This window comes from Pan troglodytes, chromosome 21 (assembly GCF_028858775.2).
Source record: "Pan troglodytes isolate AG18354 chromosome 21, NHGRI_mPanTro3-v2.0_pri, whole genome shotgun sequence".
Classification (NCBI taxonomy): Eukaryota; Metazoa; Chordata; class Mammalia; order Primates; family Hominidae; genus Pan; species Pan troglodytes.
Window position 1 is genome coordinate 29,625,820 of NC_072419.2, and position 6,000 is coordinate 29,631,819.

The window sequence follows — 6,000 nt, forward strand, 5'->3', positions numbered from 1 at the left end:
ATGAGTACTCTGAGCTTTCTTTTTAAATTGCCTTAAAAATTTACTTTGCACGATGCTGGAATGGAATGTTCTGATCTCAAATATGGGGCGAGTTTAATCTCAATTATTTGGGAGCAGACTAATTTGTTTGTGGATCATTCAGGCATCCGGCCTGTCTTTTTCCTTTTTTTCTTTTTTGTAACTAAAAATTAAATTAAAAAGGGAAACAAAGCACACTGCGTATTTCCTGGCATAACACGGTATATGGTAGACTCACAATGAGCAACAATGGCACAGAGATGGTGGAGGAAATGAAACAGAACTGGAGTCACTGCGACCTGTCATTCTATGGGACCACTTAGGGATTTTGTGTTCAAAGTTTAAAACAGAAACAGAGTGAAAACTGTGAGACCTGATATTTTTGTTTGTCAGTACAGATTTTAGTTCATACATGAGGCGCTTAACAGAATTTGAATAACATTTTTGTAAAATTGAAATTTGTCCTTTATTAATCGTTTGCTTTAAAACTTAAAAAACTAGGAAAATCACTAATATTGATCATGACATGATGATTTCTGAAAGTCATTGTGTTGTACAGAGGTGAGGGGTGCTACAAGGTTCACCCTGGGCACAAAGATGCCAGGATTGCTGCAGGCAACCCCACTCGAGGACACCCGTCTGCCCTCAGGGGAGGCTCATCGATTGACCATCTGTCCTGCATTGAGAGGGATAGAGGCTGGGGGCAGTGGCTCACGCCTATAATCCCAACAATTTGGGAGGCCAAAGTGAGTGGATCACTTGAGCCCAGGAGTTCGAGACCTCATCTCTACTTAAAAAAAAAGAGAAAAGATGAGTGGAGTGTGGTGGTGTGTGCCTGTAGTCCTAGCTACTCGGAGGACTGAGGTGGGAGGAGCATTGCTTGAACCAGGGAGGCAGAGGTTGTAGTGATCATGCCACTGCACTCCAGCCTGGAAGATGGAGCCAGGCCCTGTCTCAAAAAAAAAAAAAAAAAGAGAGAGAAAGGCTAGAACCTGTCTGCACTGGGTTACAATCCCACTCTGTGACTTACAGCTGTGTGACTAAGGTCACGTCTGAGCCACTCTGTCCACTGTTATGTGGTACAACTATCGGTGACTCCACACCCTCAGCTGTCTCCGACTCTCACAGGGCTTTGTGAGGGCTGAGAGAGTGCATACCTAAAAGAAGCTCAGAAAAGCACCTGGCAGGAACAGTGAATTCCTATCACACCAGGACACGGTGGCCTGAGACCACCCTGACTCTACTCCCGCAACTGGAACTGGGGCCTCAGCCAGTTGCTGGCTTTGGGATTGGGACCAACACTTTCACTTCTTGGGGCCTTGGTTTCTTAGTTTACAAAACAGGGAGGATAAGAGTCATGATGCCGCTGTCTTGTCAGTGGGATTAAATTAAAAGAGGTCCTAGTGGTAAGTGCTTCCTGCAGGGGCTGGCACGTGGCTGACATCAGTGGACAACAGTCATGTCAATCTGATTGCAATGAGCAGAGACAGGGCCCACACCCCCAGGGCCCATCCCTGCCAAGGCAAAAATGAAAAGGAGCAAAACCTCCCTTATGTTTGCTGGAGACACGGAGCTTGTATTTTTCAAAAACTTCCCTGGCTTTAGAGTGTTTGTTTGGATCCTACGCTGGGTAAACATACTTCTTAGGGTGTTATTGATTTTTCCACATTTAGTAAATAGTCTTCTGACATAATTAATCATGTACCATATTTATAGAAAACTTGGCTGGGCTGAATGTTGTTTTTGAGGTTAACTCGTGCTCACCTCTTGACACTGGTCGTGATAAGCAAAGGCTACTCACCAGCCTTTGGAAAGAGATAAATCATGGAGGGAAACAGAGTTTTCAGCAGGATCGGTTCACACATTTGATCTCCAGGGACAGCTCTGAGCGTGAAATACAAGTCTCTAAATTATGCTCACACAGCTGGTGTGGATGATTTCAGGTTCCATTTGACATTAACAACATCCTCAGTGATTCCAGTAAGTTGTCGTAACAATTTAGCCATATTTAGACAATATAATTTGATAGAAATAAAAATGATCTATTTAGCCTAACTTGTCAAGATTTAATTCTTCAGAAAAATGAGAACAATGACATCACAGTTGTTTGAAAAGAAGTCATTTAAGTTGAATAGATAAGCCTGCTTTTCCAAGAAAATTTAATTTCCTTTGGGAAGCTAACTGGGGAATTCTGAAGATTCCTGAGAAGTATAGACTACAACTGGAAAGGAAGACCTCACCAGCACTGGTTGAGAACCCTCCAATGCTAGGTGTATTTAGGTCCACACCCAGGAACCCTTGGGATGAGGGTTTGCAACCAGGGAGACTGTCCAGGAGCAGGAGGAAGCGCTGGGTCTCAGCCCAGTCTCCCGAGGCCAGGACTGCTGCCTTTGCCTTGCCGCATCTCAGTGGGCATCCCCAAGCTCCACTGACTTAGCACAAAATGGAAATAATAACCCCCATCTTCTGTAGTTTCAACCACTAGTCAAAATGTGCCACTTACTAGCCAAGTGCCCCTGGGCAAACACCGTTCCTCTCCGGGCTTCAGTTTCCTTACATGTAAATGGTGTCACATCCACAGAGGCATGAGGATTAAATGAGATGACTCAGTAAAGCGCTTGGCATAGTAGGTGGTAAGTCTGTGGTTCCACGATTAGTGGTATGAATACAGTCTCACATTTACTGAATAACAGTTCTAATGATTATGGTTATTATTTTTGCCCTAGGTGATTCTCTGGCAGGGAAGTCACCAGGAACACTCCAGAAGGAAGAAATGTCTAGCATGTCCTAGGTCCCCGCACCCTTGCAAAGACCCAGAGATGAAGCAATGCTGGATAGACCCCACCTGCACACAGAGAAGAAAGGCTGCTGGAGAGACATCATCAGAGGAGAGAGACAGTGGCTCTAATCCAAGAATCCAGGCAACATGTGTAGGGCTCAGGGTGGCATGTGTGTATTTTCATGCCCAGCACCAGGACCTGAGCACTGAGAGCTTTCCCTACCTGCCATGGGATCCTGGTATCAAGGTGTTGCCCGAAGGTTTCAGCACCATGCGGTCAACTGGCCATGCATCTTTATGCCAATCCATCATCCCCGCTGCTGGGTCCCAGAGCCATTCAAGTTGGTCTGAGGCATTCAGGGCTTGCCATCTCCCAGTGGGCACAAGGCAGCTTCCCTGCAAGAACACTTCCCAGCTTTGATGACCTAACCCTCCTTGCTGGGGTGCAGATAAAGGACACGGCAGGTGCACTCCCTCTGTAACCCTCACTCAAATATGCCAGTCTGTGGGCTCATATGCCTTGACCTCCAAAGCACAGACATGCCAGCTGGGCATGAGCTGGGACCCCTTTGGAGGGGAGCCAGAAGCATTCAGAGCCATCAGCAAAGCAGAGTCTGCCTCTCTGCAGGGAGCTGTCTGTGGAGCTCCCTGTGTGCCCTGATGGTAGGATTCAATCGCTCCATAGAAACCTGGAATTCTCTCTGTTGTCCTGAACTGTGAGAAGCCAAGTCCTGTGTTTTAGACACAATACCGTCTGAATTCTGCTCTCACTGCTGGCCCATGTTCTGTGGCTTCAGCCGAGTAATTCAACTCTCCAGGGCTCTTGGTCATCCATCTGTAAGAGCCAGTCCGGGCAGAGAAGGAGAGGAGCAGGGCAAGCTGAGAATGCAGCCCACGATGCCACCCCGATTATGGTGTTTCCTCACTGGACATGTGGATGAAGCGTGCTCGGGTTTTGACATCTCATAAAGAATGAGCTGACAGAATTGGGTTTGATTCAGTCATTTTGAAAATAAGCGAAGTTGCTTTTTGATATCCTTTTTGTCGAAAATGACAAATAGCTTGCCTTTGTGTATACCTGCCTTGTTTCTCAGTCTGGATGTCTCTGTTTCTTAGGAAGTGGGGGGACCAGCAGGAGGGGAGGAACATGGCTGTCTCATGGCCCCAGCAGCCAGAGAAAGCCCCCAGGTAGGTGCTGGCTGTGACATCAGGTCCCCGTGCACTAAAATAGTGGGGAGCAAGGGGCATGGGTAGGGCACATGCCCAGTCTGCCCCTGGTGAAATGACAGAGAAGAGCCCTTCCTAGTTAGGCATTCAAATCATGACTGGATCCCCCAATACACAAAGGCGTGGTTGATGTTTCCATGCCAGATCCTAGCATGGAAAGCTGTTCACCCAGTAAGCATCCACCCACGCCCCCACTTCTGGCCTGTTCCACTGATGAAGGTGCCCGTGTGTGTATCTGTCTGCCCATAATGGGGTTTCTTTGCCTGGTTTTATTTTACCAGTGGCTACATTTCATCATCCAGCTTCATTTCCCATAGAAGTTCTGAATGTTGTTTGGTTTTCCTCGAAACTATGAATCACACTGTGCACGCCCTACCTCTCTCTAGCATTGTAAGAAAAGCACTCCTCTGTGCAGGACACAATCCTGTCTACTGCCCCTGAGAGCCCTGGTTCATCTCGTCCCTCCGTTCCAGTTCCTTCTAGAAGGTAAAAGTTGGAAAGTGACCTAAGCCCAGTGTGGGAGAACATGGCAGTGCTCTTCAAGGCCTCCGCTGGAACATCTTGTGTCTCCCAAGCTGGATGGTCATTGGAGAAAGTAAAGGCAAAGCCTCAGGACAGCTTCCAGACACCAGTCTCTTCATCGGGACGAGGTCAGCTGCTGGCTCCCAGGTTGGGTCCAGCTCTTCATCATTTACTATTAGACCCACACAGTGTTTTAAATATTTCAGTGAATTGTGCACATTTAAGAAATGTGAGATTTTACAGAAAGATTTGCATTTCTGGCTTTTCTAAAAAAAAAAAAAATCAAAGTGTCTTGCAATGCTGGCAACCAGCCCAACATGGCAATCAGTGCCTGCATTAGCTTCCTCCTTAGTGCCGCCAGGCTGGCTCCTGCAGCCCTGGGAGCCTCAACATCACTAAATACCTATAACACAATAGCCTATGCATCTTCTATCGAAAGTCATGACAGTTCTTCAAATGAAAGTCAGCTGGGAACTATCCAGGATTCTCCCTATACCAAGCTTGTCCACCCTGCAGCTCAAGGGCCCATGAGGCCCAGGATGGCTTTGAATGCAGTCCAACACAAATTCATAAACTTTCCCAAAACATTATGAGATGTTTTTGGTGATTTTTTTTTTTTAGCTCATCACTATCGTTAGTGTTAGTGTATTTTATGTGTGGCCCAAGATAATTCTTCTTCCAATGTGACCCAGGGAAGACAAAAGATTGGACATCTCTGCTCTTTATAAAGCAGGGAGGGTCCTTCTAATTGTAACATCTTATGAATTCTTGAAGACTCTACAACTGTTACTCTCCCTTATTCTTCTTAAGACCAGCTCCACTGTGCACCTGATGCTAGTAAGCGTTGGGACGTGCTGGGAGACTCCCCTATTCAGGGGACAACCCTGACAGATCTGAGCAATGATGGCATTTCTGTCCCCAGCTGACACCTGGCTCAGGAGGGACCTGGCTCAGGAGGGACACAGACTGGCCCATGTGGCATAAGGGAAAGTTCCATGTGCTTCTGGGAAAGTCCCTCTTGCTCTTAAACAGAGACTGGAGAAATGGCCAGCCTGTCCTCTGAGTGATCTTCTGAGGGCTGGTGTGCAAAGCTGCTGTGGTCAGGACAAGCTGGCTCAGAAAGGTGGCAAAAAGAGGGCAGGAGCTCGGGTCCCCAAAAGCCTCCTGGAACTGTGGGATTCACCAAACCTGAAATGATCCCACCTGAGACTTCTTATATGAAATTATTCTCATTCTTAATTGTTTGAGCAGTTATACTTTGGTTGTTACTTGCATCCAAAAGCATTTTCTCCAGACTTCTGAGTCCTAAAAATTTCATTCTTTGACACAAGAGCTGACCCAGAGGCCCTGAAGCCCCTCTCAGGCCTGCAGAGCTTTGGTCTGTTTGCTGAATCAGATTCACATCTACACAACAGTTCTAGGGCCAAATTCTGCTCTCCCACACTCCCACCCAC